This window comes from Zosterops lateralis (assembly GCF_965231275.1).
Source record: "Zosterops lateralis genome assembly, chromosome: 7".
In the NCBI taxonomy this organism is placed as follows: domain Eukaryota; kingdom Metazoa; phylum Chordata; class Aves; order Passeriformes; family Zosteropidae; genus Zosterops; species Zosterops lateralis.
In genome coordinates, this window is record NC_139767.1 from 34,691,891 (window position 1) to 34,708,523 (window position 16,633).

A 16,633-nucleotide genomic window follows, 5' to 3' on the forward strand; every position below is an offset into this window, starting at 1 on the left:
AGGCAGCTTGTTAGGTAACTAAGTCTGTACAGTGAGTGTAAGGAGAAACAGCAGCAGAAACCCATTTTGGCCATTTAATGGACATGATGGAAGAAATGGAGAATTTGATGGAGCTTGAAAACTTCCTGGCTCCACATGCTACTTGGTCCTTCCCTGGCTAAAACTTCTTCCAAGGACTTGTTTGAGGGCTTAAAGTTTCTCCCTGCACAGGACAATTTCTGGAATTTTTTGTGGCAAAGACCTCCTGTCTGAGGCACTTGTTCCTCTGATGAGGGAAAGGATGGGCACCAGGGCACGAACACATGGATTTCCATGGTTTTGGCTGTGTAATAACAGAAGGGAAAAAAAAAAAAAAAAAAAAAAAAAAAGGCCAGAAATTTATTTCTTGGAAACATAATTTAGATGTCCTAGAAAAAGGCACCGTAATTACAGGAAGTGCTGTGGGAGTTCTCTGTCTCTCTCTCTAACACATGAAGGGGATGGAAGGTTGGGAGAGCACATCTTGGGATGTGGAGAGACGTTTTGACTGGCCCAGCCAAGCTCATCGAGGGCTGGATTCTGTGGTAGCTTATGCAGTCCTTCATCCACACAGGGTCACCTCTTTGGAAAGGGGAGTAAATAACAGGCTGCCCAGGGCACTGGTGCAGTCACCATCCCTGGAAGTGATCCAAAAAGGTGTGGGTATGGCCCCTGAGGACATGGCTTGGTGGTGAACATGATGGTGGCACAGGGCTGACAGTTGGACTCGATAATCTTAGAGGTCTTTTCCAACCTTCATGATTCTAATTAGAGCCACAGAAGTTGGCAATCACTCCATGTCTTTGTTAGTTCTGATGAGGTCTGAATTCTTTCCCCTTCTCGGCCCATTTATTTCAGTGAGATGTGAAGTTCAAAGCCAAATGGTGCTATTTAGGGACTATTATTATATTACTATGTTAGTGTTATGTATAGGTCAGTTTTATTACTTTTAATAAAGCCAAGAAACATAAAGCAATAATGTATATTAGTGCAGCATTACCAATGGCAACAATTAAAACAGAAAGCAAAATGAGAACTAGCTGCAAATATGCAGTTTCCTACTGCAATATTAATTTTGTCACTCTGCATCTTGTACGTTTCTGGCATTTATTTTTATTGCATCAACAGGAGCGCACTCAGCTTCAGGGACTAAAAAAAAAGCAGGAAAAGAAAATGCAACATATTAGGTTTGCAGAGTGGAATCACTCATCTGGACCACAGGGACTAAACTTTTTTTACATATTTGTACTCTTACATTGCTCTGCCACATTAACTGTAGGTATGTTCTCTTAAAGCTTAGGGAAATACTGATTCAGCAACAAAGAAGTAATAATATTGGCATGTGGGAAACAAAACATGCCAAATTGAGAAACAAATTGTGTCACTTCTACTGATACTAGAAGATTATGTTGCACTCGAAATCACAACTGGCTGTGACTACTCCTAAAAAAAAATTACATTTTTTCCTGAATTTGAATATCCTGTTTCCATCAATTATAATATAATGTTTCCTTAATTCTTTGTTTTATTTCTACTTCACTCTCCAAAATCCTTCCAGAGTTTACTATTTGGGTTGAAAAAGCATATTTTTAAATTGGGCATATCCAACTTCCATATAAACATTTGGCAGGGAAACCCATGCATGTTCACTTAATTCATTTTTATTGAACCAAGTCCAGATTTTTAGCCAGGAAAAAGTTAGATATTAATCATATCTGAGCAGGATCATTAAATTTTCCTTTACCTACCAGAACAGCAGGGTCATTATAGAACCATGAGAAGTTAGCTCACTTATTAATCTTTACAATTACATAAAAGTGATCATTTTTATAGTACTTAAGAGTAGCTCTAACCCATTATGTGAAGAGTATGGGGGAATATTACAATATAATATAATGTATTATTATAGATGTGACCTGTGACTCATTGGTCTGCTCACTGACACACAACTCCCTGGAAAAGTTATCTGTTTGAGCTTGGATAATCTTTAATTGTTTCACACTCCTCGTGCTCATTTATGGGGCATGCTAGTAAATAGAGAGCTAGTCACTGAGTTATTAATTACCTCATTATTACTTAATTATCACCATTGCATACTTCATTTTTATGGGGAATTATATCATAAAAGAAGGTATTTTATGCTGCCCACCACAGTTAAGTATGAATGACAGCGATAGCTAATGTAGGATTGAGTTAGTTAAAGAAAATCAATCAGAAATCCTCACTATAGATTACTATCCAGTTTCTTCTGCCTTTTCCAGCTAACACTTCTCATCCTTGACTTTGAAACCCAACAGTTTAAACTCGGTTCTTGTTTCAGTGGACTAATCCCCTTTCATAAATCATGTTCAAGTGCTGAAATAATTTGCACATCGTTTAAAGAGTATTTGCTTTGAAACATTCACCTCAAGCCCTTTTGTATATCCTTTCTCTCTAAAGATTTGTAGTATTTGTTTTGTTCTCTGAGGTATAAAAGACCTGGGTAAACTTTATTCCTGTTGTTTCAAGATTAGTGAAATAAAATGCATATTTATTCAACTGGGACTGAAAGGAGCTTTAGTAAAGACGATCATACATACGACCCAGGGGAATGTTATAATACAAAATGTCTGTCTTAAAATCTCTTTAGATTTGTTCAAAACACTACTGAAGGACTTAAGTTGAAAGAAAGAAAAGGAAAAGGTTACAAATTCATATTTCTTTGTTCCAAAAAAAAAGAGAGACACCACGTATTTTTTCTTAACAAAATAAACTCCTACATGTGCACTCTAGATGGATTTGATATGGGAGCAAGTAGAGACTGGATATCATGATTGCTTTAAGTCTTTTCTTACTGAACAACAGATACTGACATAGTCCTTAAGACAACTACATTTTGGAAAAAATTGCAGGGTTTCTTTTCAGACACATACTTGCTTCAGAAAAAGCAATCACAAACAAATCATGATATTTTGGGTACTATTGAAGCCAAGCAGTTGGGCTTTTTTCCATGCGCTAAAAGTGAGGTAGACTCCTGAAATGAGGAATCTACTCTGACTCTGCCACTTCCAAGCCAATGTGTCTTCCACTGCTTTGGAGCAGTCTCTTAGTTCCATAACAAGCAGAACTTCCTTTACTTTAAGTATCAAAACTAAGGTTTGATGTAGATTACACAAAATGTCACAATTCTTATATTACATATAATATATATATTTATAACATATTATATATAGTTATTTTATATTTATAGTTGAAAGCAGCCCACTATGCAGTCAGCTACCTCTGCTCGACCTTCTATCACCACGTCAGTAGATCTCCAGTTTTTGTATCTCCATACTTTGCCCCCACAGGGAAGGAATAGAGGCTGACAACAGATAACACCTAAATAAGATGGAGGCGTTCTCACTGCAACAGGGAATATTTTAGACTGCAGTCTTTGGAGAGAGGTCAGACCTAGAGCAAGTGAGCAGGACTTGCTGAACTTTGTTATTCAGGAAGAGCCAGTCCAGTCTCTTACTCATAATTTTGAACCTTTCATGGTATTTATTGAAATAAGTACCTCTATTGGAAGATTGTAGCCAGAAAAATGATTGTTAGACTGCGCTGTGTCCTGAGGTTTCACTATTATTTCTAACTAATCTAGATGCAATCCTCATGGTATTTTGGGAGGAAAGTGACAGAAATAAGGAGGTTTTTAGGTTATAAAAGTCTAAATTAAGCTCAGTTAGAGAGACTGTACGTCAGGCTCTAGACAGGAATACCTACTTTCCAGACTCACCTTTCTCCCTGTGATGAAATCACTTATATATTTGGACCTTCTAACTAGAAGGATCTATTTAGCTTAAATTGTGACAGCCAGTCCAAAATATTTAAACACCAACTTAATGATACTGTCTCCTGGGCAGGGCATATTAATGGAATTAAAAAGGAATGTGTTTTGTAGGATCTCCTCTTTGCTCCACCAGCTGCCTGCTGACGAGCCGGCTAAACAAACCCTGCCTGTGAAAGCCAAAGGGTGGAACATCACTGAAGGGTTAAACTCTGTATTGTTTCTCAATTAAGTAAAAGGTTCCAACTAGCTGGCTTTAAATATTGATGCTGAAGAGAGAGCTATGACATATGAGCAGCTCCCCTCACCGCCGAGGATATTTGGCTCCATTTAATTAATTCCATTGGCCATTGTCTTAAGTGCGCCCAGGATTCACCCAAGAGGAATTCACTTGCGTTGCTGTTATTGAAAAGTGTAACACAGCATTATCTGCCTCAGACAGACTTTTTGTAGCATTGAATCAATTCCCCAGTTCTTGAAAACAACTACCTCATTTGATTCCTTTCATAATTAATGAAATTCGGTAGTAATGCTTTTGCCCCTCAGCTCAGGCTGGGAAAAAAAATGTTCCAAAACTTCAGTTTTCAAGCTAAAAGCACTCTAATTTTCAGCCTAAATGGGCTTGTGGTACAATTGTGTTCTTGTGGCAACATTTAGCCTGCTCTTCATTTTCAGCAGTTCTGCCTCAGGTGTACCACCCCCTGCTTGGGCTGGTAACTAGACCAGCCAAGATTTTGTAGTCTTTCCTACAATAGGGTGCTGCTTTTCTTTCTGATCATCTCAAATAACTCTTTTCTGAATCTCTTTTCCTTTCAGTAGTGTTTCTTGCACAGATATTCAAGGTTAGGTCTTCCCACAGATTTTGAAAGCAGAATTCAGTCTGCCATGTGGAAATGGCTCACCTGATACAGGATGGAGACTGTATTTATCTCTTTCATTGCCACTTTTTTTAGACATTAAAAGTAAACAACCAGGACACGGAGATTCTGCTGTCCTTTAATCTCTTGCATCCAATGCATTCATTACGAAAACTAAAGAGCAAACCTGCCTTAAGCCTTTTCATAGCACATAAAATATGTTTCTACACGGGATAACAGTTTTTGTAATTAATTTTTAAGGTGTTCAATTTAAACAAAGAAGTAACATTCTTATAAAACTGAGTAACTCTTTGCAAACAGCACATTTAAAATAAAAGAAACTAAAACATTTAAAAATACCTCAGTGCTAATACATTTGAAAAAAAAAAGCCCTTTGGAGACAAAAAAGGATTAAAATGGAATTATCCTGAAATTCATGAAGACACTTTGTACAGAACACAGAAATGATTTTAAAAGCACACAGGTATGAAGCCCTACTAGAGAAAGCTTTGGAGTTAATATATTTTGCAATCACATAGTGATAGCACATTTCATAGTCACTTTTGCTGAGGAAGGTTATTCTTCAGTCCAAGGACTCAGGGCCCAAGGGAAGGTGGCCAGATGTGGCCAGATGTGGGCAGGGCAGAACAGGAGGGCAGCCACATGCACCTTGGATCATTTGCCATTTAGCAGACTTTGGGGCACAATCTCATAAATCAGGGAAAGACAGCTTTTATCTTGGTGGGTATCTATAATGACAGACTTCATTCAAGGTGCAAAAACTCATGGTTTCATCCAGATCACTTCATGATCTCTCTTTCCAGGACAGACTGGCTGTGACCTACAGACAAAAGGTCTTTTTTTCTATTTTTCTCAGGAGTCAACTGGCTCCTGAGCAGCACAGGTTTTCCCTTGAGAAGTGATACTGGAAGAACTAGAAAGGTGACTAAAAATTAAGCAGTGCAGGGAGTGACCTCATGATCACTGTTTGACTGTCCTCTATCCAAGCCATAGACACATTCATTTAAACCCAACTCTTCATCTTATTTCTGTGGTTTCCTAAAAATTCAGAAGTTCCTGCAAATATAGTCTTTGTATATATATAATTGTCTGAAAACACATGTAATAACCTCTTTCCTCTCTATTTAAAGATGATTATTTTATAGTGTTATAATGCTCCTACCTGCCTTTCTTCTTTTAAAAGTATTTCAGTTGATGTGTTCAAATGAAAATCAAAAGATAGCACTAAAAATTAATGAATAAGTAATGAAAACACTGTAATACCTGGATTACAGATACAGCGTTATCTGAAGATCACTCAATATGATGGATCAAGGGTAGAACTGATATTAAGGCACAATTACAAGCAGTGGAATACTTGATTTATTGTTTTAACTTTGCTCTTAATGCAAGACACACAGTCATTTCTGAACTGACATTTGATGTCTGGTTTAAAATATCTCTTGTTTTGTCATCTGATGGTTTGAATTTGGGGTTCAACTATGAGAAAAGCAAATTTTTTCTGTTATTTTTGTGGGTAGATGGAGGAATGGAGGCAGAAGAAAAGGTGAGGGAGAGGCTTAAGAAAAGAGGATAATTGAAACATGGTGGCATGGGGAAAGGGGAAGAGAATGAAAGGATGCTGAAACACCATAATTTGCTGCATCATTTGTTTGAACTTTGTTTCTTTTGGGGTCCTGTAGCAAACCTTCCCTGCTGAGTGAGAAATGGCACCAGGCAAGGCAGAGCAGAAGTCTCATCTTTTCTAAAAGAGTTTTTTAGAAATTTTTTTTGTATTTGGAGAATGTGAGAATGGAGAGAAACCATTAGAATTATAGTTTCTGTTATCAATAACCCACAAGAAGAATGCTGTTTGAAAGCAAGTTGTTTAAGTGGTGAATTGTAACCCAGAAAACTAAGTTAGCAGAATTCACCTTTTCCAAACAATTGTTTATTTGGAATTCATTTATAGCTGTCCCTGCTCAAGTTACAGGTCATTCACACTAATAAAGCTTTCTAATTCTGTGACAGAATATTCATAATGTCTTTAAAATACTCAGCTGGATAATGGTCCCCAGGATCTGGACAGCAAGACTTCAAAAGGCAGAGTCCTCTGATCTCCAGTTTCCTTATTCTCTCTAAGCTTGGAAGTTTTCAGCTATCAAGTTTTATTGGTTGATAGTCTAATTGCATTTGTATTATCTTTCCCCTTAATATTATTTTCTTTTCCCTGTGTTGGATTTCATCCAAATATTACTGTGACCATGAAGCAGTTTTCTGAAATGTTTTGCTTTTGCTTTGATGCTTAACTGCTTTACACGTGAGTGCTGCAATAAGGTGCAGGTTTCTGATAATAGTTTTCCTTCTGTGAGGAAAAGTTTCCACCATCTCCTGTACTTTGCTTATATTTGATAGAGCCCTTCAGTTTGAGGCTTTTCATGGACAAGATAAGGTTTGGTTAAACATCTGAACTTTTGAATGTTTATCTGAACTAGATTCGACCCCTAAATTTGTCCATCATTAGTTATTTTGCTTTTCTTTTTCGAGACTAAATTATGCTATTAAATATGTTCTAAAGTAGGTTAAGGCCCTGTGCAGTTTGTCAGCTGGAACATTAATTTTAAAGCTAAAGCAGTCTCCTATTGGCTCTTTTTAACATTCTGTCTGAATTTTGACCATGGCTGGTCAAACAGAGAGTCAGTGCACCCATGAAAACCCCACACGTAGCTGATTGAAGTGTCTCAGAGTTGTTGTGATGACTGCCCTGATTTTATTTCAGGAAAATATCCTGATAATTAGTAACTATTTGCCTGCTCAAGCAGCTTGTTCCAGTGCAGCTGTTCTGGGGACCAGATAAAGTACTAAATGTCACCACATGCCCTGCAGGATCTCTGGAGCTGTCCCACTCAGCCCCTACACAAGGGCTGGCAGACTTGGGGTCCCAGCCACAAAATACTTGGAAAAATAGACCAGCAGCTCCTTTCAAGGCTTTCCTTTTCCTCCTGAAATTCTCCTGTCTCAGTCCAACAGCAGGATGACCCACAGCACATCTCACAAGGCACCTTCTCCACTCACAGCCTCTATAAGGTAGCATCACAAAAAAAATTCTGTGGCCTGCTTCTGGTCTGTTTTGTGGGTTTGTTTATTTTATGCAGATCCTAAATCACCTTTAGGGAAGCTTTTCCAGTGTCCTCACATGGACTCTTACCTGAGCAAGGAGCTGTCACTGCTCAAAAGTCTGAAGATCGGTTGTGTTTTACCAAATGGAAATGATTTCTATATAAAAGTAAAATTTAGTGGATGGCATGAGGGTGACCATCTAAGGTTTGTATTTTTGTGAACATAGATATTGGAGATTCTTACCAGAATTTTCACTTGAGGTAAGAAGTAAAAAGAATTCTGAAATCTGACAATGTGCTCCTTTTAAAAATGAGCTCATGGGTGATTTTTTGTTGTTATTCTTACTCTAATGATATAATTGAGGTAGGGATAATTTGATAAGGTATAGTTGACAGAGTACAGCAAATGGGTTTCAGATCTCTGGCTAGGTATTTTTTGATTACTTTAAAGATAATGGGTGTGCCTTTCTCCTTCATAAACTACCACATCTACATTCACTGAAAAGTACTAAACTTGCTGTTTAAAAGAGAAAAATGTGCTGGAGCTTGTGGTTTGAAACAGCAAATATAGAGCTGAATGTCACTACTGTTTCTCATTGGAAATAAACAGTTTTAGCATGTTGGTTTCATAACTTAGGCACTGTCAAATAATTCTGTCCTTTATTGTATAAGAAACACTAGAAGTTCATTGTGGGTCAAAAAATATAGGGTTATGTATATAATCAGAGACTGAGTGCAATAGGAATATAATTAAATGTTTAAATACTTTACTTTTAAAATTTAGAAGGACTAAACATAATTGATAAAAGTTTCAAGAAAAAGGAAATTCATTGGTAGGATATTCTTTCTGGGAAGGGTCCCAAAAGACTGGATCTGAATAAGAGGCTCAACATGGTATCCAAGCACTTGTCAAAATTTGAATATATGAAACATTTGTATAATTCTTAACAAGGCTGATATAAATACGAGACCCCCTCGTTCTCTACAGATAATTAATTTGCTTCCAAAAGCACAAGACAGAATTACATGTAGATTTTAAGGTAAAACTTCCACATGGCCACTCGCACCCAGCCCCTCAAAAAGGGTTTTCTTTTGGTGTAAATCTGTCTGGTGCTCCTCTTAGAAAAAGGAGACATATTATTTTCTTGTCTTTTTGCCTGAGAAATTTAGTGTAAAGGATGACTATTAATAATATTTGCAAAAGGTTGAAAAGGCTTTTTTCAGATTGACTCAGGAGGCAAGTTTAAAGACTTGAAAGTTATTTGAATCAATTTCACAATGGAAAAAAGTAAACAAAACTCCATATTCTAAAAGCTCCTGAATGTATTATTTATTGCAAATTACTTGTTCAACTCAGTCTGGAAACAGTCTACAGTATCTTCTTCTGTCTTCCTCAACCTCCAATTGCATGGGATTTCTTTTTTGTTTTATGAAGTCTTCTTAAATACTATTTTATCCCATAAATGTCAGCTTCATAAGTCATTAACCCAAACATTGCGGTTCTTTTGCTCAGTAACTGTCATGTTTTATGGGTGGGATAAGACTCTGTGCCTGCAAACACTGATTCACCCAGTTAGGTAAGGACAAGGACCATTCTTCAATTCCTGTGTTTGACCATCCACTGAGTATTCTTCTGGGAATATTTTTTGCAAAGATGATGTGTCAAAAGTCTTAATCCCTGACATGAGGTTGGGCAGACCAGTTTCCCCTTCCCAAGTACACTGTGCTCTCTCTTCCTGGACTCTAAATGGTCTGACTTTGTGTGCTGTAGCAGATTTCATTCAAGCCCCACATGTTTTACATTAGATGAACATAAACTGGTCATACTGTATGAATAAAATGAATTCATTGATTTTTGGCATTGTGGTTTTTATATTCGAATTAAGTTTGTATAACAGTGTTTCTAATATTGTGACAATACCAAAAAAGAATTGTGGAAAGAAAGGCTTGGCAAGGCCTGGGTGATCTAGTCCAGTCTCTCCTGTCACAAGGTACTGTGTGCTGTGTCCCCATACATAAATTTATTAAGCTGAATCTTAAATTCCTTTAGTTTTATTTGCCACCACGACTTCTTTAAAAGGGTGGTTTAGAACTTCATATTATGGCCAGTTTATACTCATCTATTCTCATGCCAACATTGTTCTTCAGTTAAAACAGCTTTTCTCCCTCCCTGCTGTCCTCTTCTCCTCTCCTGCTCCTTTTCCCACCCCCACCAGCAAATTCATAGAGAACAATCACAGCTCTTCCCAGCCATTTTCTAGCTGGCCAAACATGCCAAGCTCCCAGTCTCCTTCCAAAATCTCAGCAACCTCTTTCTCCTGGCGCTTTTCACTGCTGCTGCCTGCACCTCTTCTGCCAGGAATTTCCACCTCACATATGAGTGCCCAAGGTTATAAACTCAAGAGAGAGAATTGGTTGGGTTTTTTTAGTTAATTAAAATTAAATATTTTGGATTTGTTGGTCAGGTGCTGGAACAGGCTACCAAGGGAAGTGGTTGAGTCATGATGCCTGGAAATGTTCAAAAGAAGTATAGATGTGGCACTAACACGGGTTAGTGGTGGCCTTGGAAGCTCTGAGGAAACAGGAAGATTCCCTGGTTTTATTACTCCTAATACAACTCCTTTCCTTGTGTCAGTATTGTTCTTACAGCAGATTTCACATTTGCTCACTACTGATTGTATGATGTCATTCATTCCTTTTCCTATTACTGCCTTTTTTAGATGTTTCAGAAGATTTTGAAGCCCAAAATATGTGTTTTCCTGTTCTCTCTGAGCCAGCTCTCACAGGATCAGGGCTGGGACTGCAACCTGATTAACTGGTGTAACAGCCACCCAATTTCTGTGAGCTCAGCTTTAAGGAACTTGATTAATTTGTGGTCTGCTTGGTCATATTTTGAGGTGAACCCTGACAAATCAACCTCTTTTTGTGAAATTACTGCGAGGAGGAGTTGGACTTGATGGTCTTAATGGTCTTTTCCAATCTCAATGACTCTGTGATTCCATAATTCCAATCCTGCTCTAGCCATGCTGTGGACAGTATTAGTTCTAATCCAGTTAGAAACTCCAGTTTCCAGTCTCAAAGTCACCTGATACCCCAAATTCTTGTCTCAGCTGATGATGTTTCCAGCCTTGAGTCAACGAGTAATTTTTTGAACGTTTCTACTTTTCCCACTGAAGTCTTTAATGAGAACATAAAGACCAGTTCCAGGAATATTTCAGGACTTCCACTGGTGACTTCCCTGCAATACAGTAGTTCTCCTTTCAACAAAGCTCATTTTAATACCTTATTTAGTCACTATACAGTTATTGTTTTTAGTTCCCTACATCTTCTCTAGTTTAACTAATCATTTCTTATTTGGCATCATATCAAATGCACAACTGAAATCCAGATAGATTTGGCCCATTACATTTTCATTTTCTAAAAAACATTATTTATTTTATTAAAGAAAGGTATCTGGTAAGATCTGTGTTTATAAATCCAATATATACTCAGAAATATTGCTTGCATTTCTAAACATTTATGGTACAAATACCACTAAGAAAAGCTGTGTGGGGAGTGACATTTTTATTTTACAATGTAAATGTGTAGTGATGTTTAACACGCTATTAATTTATTTCCATTTATTATTAGAGGGGGAAAGTTTTTTTTTATTATTTTATATGCATAAGAGCATGATGCAAAATATGAATTATACAGTCATTTTATTGAATCTTTACTGCTAATGCACGCAAATTTCACAAAGTGTAATGACACTACTGAGCACTTAAGTTGTTAGGCTGTCATATTACAGAAAAATTATTTGTGCTATATAATCACTGTTTTCTTTTTCCTATTGTTTATTTCTGAGCTTACTTCATAAACATCTGTAAATGTAGATATACTTGCTGTGGCAAATATCTATTATTGCGCCATAAACCAGAATCACATCAGGTATTTTGGTACCAAATCAAGCAAAATCTTCTGAGCCTCTCCTGGAAGGTGACACCCATTCTGATGCTGCACATTTTGAGTCTATGCTCTGTAGTTGTAAAATCTGTAATTTTGAAGCTTATAAGAATAATCAGAGGCAATGCCCAATTCCTGAGGTTTTTTTCGCCTTGGTCATTTTTCTAGTGCCTTTAAGATGACTGTGTACCTGTCTCTCATTGTATTCCTTTACCAAAAAAAAAAAAAAAATTAGTAATTATAACGTTTATAATTCAGAGACGTGCCCAGGGATTTCACTAAGGGAAAATATAGGAATGACTGGCAAAAGTCCTTAACTCAATAAAGAAGGTGAGGGGAATTCTTTATCCTTAGTGAGTAGATTTTATTGGCTCCATCCCAGGCCGTCACAAAGAAAAGGAAGGAAGAAGGACTTGGTTTTGTCACTTACAAAACTCTGGTGCTGGTTGAAAACCTGTCTGTTTTTACAGGCAATGATGCATGCTGCTCCTTTCTTAAAGGACTAACAGTAGTTTCCCATCTGCTGCAGGCCAAAAATATTTTATGAAGTGTTGAATTCTGGATTCCAGCGGTATCCAATAAAACTTGACGTTATGAATCAATATATAATATAATTACAGTGTCTTTTAGAACGTAGGCATGATCATAGACCTCTGCACATTAAGATATGCTACTTCAGAAATATAATACACTCAGCCATTAAGCATTCTCATTACTTGAAATTAATTAATTAACTAATTAATACCTTCCAATTAATATTTCTGGACATATGTGGTAGCACTGCTGTTAACTGGCACTTTCTTCCTCCAAAGTCATAGAGACCTATCCCTTCCTCCCTCTTTTGACATCTCACCTTTGTTTCAGTCCTACAAGGTGTTGCTGAGGAATCTGGTTATGAGTCTGTAAAGGACTTTAGAAAATTATTACTGTAAGACATCAGAGATGAAAGTTAAATACATAAGTCATATGTATTTTAAGAAAGTTGCAGCTAGTGTTTTGGTCAGTGTATTCTGTATTTTGAATGGTCAAACCTGTCATTTTTAGTATTCTTTGGGAAATAATTACCTAAAATCCATTTATGGGTGTTATCATTATACTACAACTCATCTCTTTCTAAGAACTTCACAAAATTTTAATGTCTTTGAACAGTATAAAAAAAAATATGCATGGTCCAAATTAATTATTTCTTTTTCCTGGAGATCAAAGCTAATGGAAGAGAAGGTAGAAATGTAAAGATATTTGAATCTCTTAGCGCCTTATCCATTCCCTCTGCTGCTCTTCATTCTGCTCTTTCCATCCAAATGAATTACATACGGTAATTTTGGGTGTTATAATAAACAGATAGGCATCGTAATAATGTATTTCAGTTAGGAAGAGGTACTTGAAAGAAATTGGTTTTGCAATACACATGATGTGAGACAATCAATAGTGCTTTAGTCTGACAAGCATTGTCAATATCCATTGTCACAGTTCAGAAAGTCATTAATGGATAGTTCTTCAAAAACCAATGCTTTCAACACGTTGGAAGTGTTCAGATGCACTGTACCTGGCAGGAATTAATCATAGGTAAACCCCTGAGATTATGTACAAATGCAGAGTAAATTAAGAGTGAAATAAAAGTCATTGGAAGGAATTTGAGATCATGTTATGGGGAGTTACAAAGTCTTGCCAATAAAATAGGGAGTTTAGGACATATTAAAAAATTTTACACTCTGAATCATCCAGGCTTTGCCCAGAACACAGGAAAAACATTCTGCAAGAAATACTTTGTCAAGGTGCATGATTAAATTCACAGGAAGTAATCTCATAAACATTTTTATCCTGACCCTGAGGAGTTCAGAGCCTTGCCTACCTCTGTGAGTGGTTGCCAGGCCAAAATCTTGGAGAAAGGCTTTTGTAGCTTCAGCCTCCAATTTGTTGGCCACTGCTTGATCCTGACTAAACTACAGTAAATTTATTCTCATTGCATCATGGATACAATCCAGGGCATTGAATGTTAAAAAGTAATTATTCATCTGTACATCTCAGAACTTTCTTTGGTTCCCGTAGAACTGTGTCACTACAAGTTATTGCAATCATTCTTGCCTTCCATGTTTCTGTTATATATATGCTATTATTGAGGCTAGATTTGGTTCAGATGATTTATATAAGCAGAAAAGGACAGGTCAGTTTTTGATCAGTGTTGTTTATTCTTTTTAACCTGTACCTATCCCCTCTAATTCAGCCAATGTTATTGCAGTGCTATCCAATGATAAGGGCCAAAGATGTGTTCTTTCTTTTCGTCCTCAAACTATGTTTATACTATTTTATTTTTGTACCTAATCAGAATGGCACTCCCCTATTGTGATTAGATGGTTTGATTTCATATACTTATGACAACTGAGGAAAAGATTTCTGCCATTATTTAACTTGTCCTTTCATACCTTTCCAACCTGTGGAATAATAGAGATCTAACAAAGTATCAAAAATAACCAGAAATGCTTTTATAGATTTAAGGGTTCAACTTAGTACCAGCTAAATATGAAAATCAAACAATATTCAGGCTCCATTTTTGCTGATGAAGTGTCCTTGCATGCACTTGCACTGGCAGAAAAAATGTATTATTATTTTATTCTTCAGTCCTTAAGAGTCCTTATTTTTGCTTCTGTATGGAACTGTCTTCTCCTTTTTTATGTTGTTTGATATTTGCCAGCTCTCTTTCATGTAGGATAGTTCCAGCCAAATACAGAACCTGAAATTTAAAAAGGAAGGTGTTAAAAAAATATTTATTGTGCTTTTTGAGTTTCATACCTATTTTTTTTTAATGTTTGGTCTTATTTGCATTTCCAAATATAATAGCAAAGCCAGTTTAATGTAGGGATATCATGAGAAGAATTGTTTGGCAAGAGAAGGAATATTTCTAAGTGAGATCCCAACATGAATATTTCTGCCTAAGCTTGGTTTTGGAACATGCTGTCTAAACCCTTAAATTTCTGTGAAGCTTGGAGTTTTTTGCTGGTGACTCACATGTATTTAATAGAATAAAATAAGAAATTCATCAACTGTTGTTTTGAACTATGTGCTATATAGCAAAATGTGGTACATACAAAGATATCCATGACAATAATTATTCCTACCTCTAGATGTAGTTTTAACACCATAATTGCTGTTTCAGGTATAAAACTCTCAGCTGGGTTAATTGTCTTTCTAAAGACAGAGATGTTCACCCTGCTGTCCTACCCTTCACAGGACAACCACATGTACTTCACTTGGAACACCTTGACTGGGCTGGTGTAGACTCAAAGTGGGCATAAAACACTTCTGAGCCCCCAGACTGGGAAAAGTGGCAGGCAGATGATTAATTTGAAATATATATTCACTCCTGCATCATTTACATCACTTGGAGAAGTTTCAGGATAAAGCCAACCTAGTTGTGAATTGCTATGGACAGAAGTGACACTGGGCAACAAAAGAGACCCCAAACTAAATGCAATTCACTTCACTGTATCAAAGTACCACTAAGATGCAGAATTAGAAACATCCATTTGTTGTTCTTTTTATAGCACAGCCAAGTGACTTGGAATTTTAGCTTGTCCCTGCCAAAGATTGCTCAATTTTGAACAAAAAGTCCTCCTCTATAATGTTAAAAAAGCACCAACCATCAATTGAAGGCTAATCTTTATGTTCTATGATACATCACTCCAGGAATGCTACCATTAAAAAAATGTGAATTTTAGTTTTCATAAGTGATGGATTATTGTACCAAGCCATGCATTTTCCAGTAAAGTGTCCTTTTATTTGTCCTGTGTGATTACTAGTTTATGGAAGTATGTGTGGGGTCATTTTAGTGCTGTGGGAAAATGGAACACTCTTCTGTTAAAATCAGTAGTGAAATCAGAAGCAAACTATGCTCTGATCATTGTAGGCATGTGTTTAAATATTGCTTTCCTTAATTGGCTATGTTCTATTTACTTAAAATGAACAATTTGGCAAGTTTTTCTCCCTTGACAACAGCAAAGCGTAAACCATTTTATAAGTTTGGCTGTTAAAATCAGATTTGTAATGTAAACCACAATATTCCAGGGTTGTTGCTGTTGCTTAACCAGTTATTTTAACTTGCCATTGTTTTATAGTTGTGCACCTTTAAATGTTCTGGTTCTGTTTAAAACTAACGCAAAATGCCTTCAAAAAATACTGATAATAATGATCATATTTTTAACTGCTCTCTCTCTTTGCTTGGATCCTCTGTCTGAAGATTGCTGCATTATAGGGGAGGTTCAGTCTGGATGGGGAGACAAGGGAGTGTGTCTGTAACTGCAGCTAAATTATCACTTTAGAAATTCTGTCAAAGGGACAACGGACCAGGCTCCTGGCAATTCACCTTGCATAGAATATTGTTTTTGGTGGATTGATTGATTGATTGATTAATTGGTTAAATGAATTTCAAGAGAAGATGGAAGGCTGTTCTTTCCTTAGAAAGAAGCCACCCTTCTCTGAGCTGGATGTCTTTGCAAAGGGAGGCTGCACCACTCTGGCTGCCCCATTAAACTACTCTGAAATGGGCACAGTGACAGAGCTCAGGACACTGAACAAGAGTTATTCAAGGGTGGAAAGTCTCAGGTGATTTGTTAAAAATCTTTAAAAACTTGCTTGTTCAGGAAGAACTAGGAAAGGTCTCCTCATGGCATCTCTGCTGCTGCTGGAGCATGCTGAACTTCTCCTCCTTGCAAGCCCTGCCTATTTTGATAGCCATCACAGTGCCCTGTAAGCACCTCAGCAGAGAAAAAGTTAAATTTATGCCCTTGAAACCTCCCCCAGGGGATTTTCTGCAGCTGGATTCCGTGTCTTTTTGACACAGAGCAGGAATAAATTGCGCTCAAATTGTTTCTCAGTTTGGTAAATGCTTA

The 16,633-nt window shown here is 36.9% G+C and overlaps 1 protein-coding gene across 1 annotated transcript in view; it reads left to right on the forward strand.

Annotated features, from left to right (window-relative positions):
- Positions 1–16,633, forward strand: part of ARHGAP15 (Rho GTPase activating protein 15) — a 322,354-nt gene that overhangs the window by 170,054 nt on the left and 135,667 nt on the right. The window lies entirely within an intron of this gene.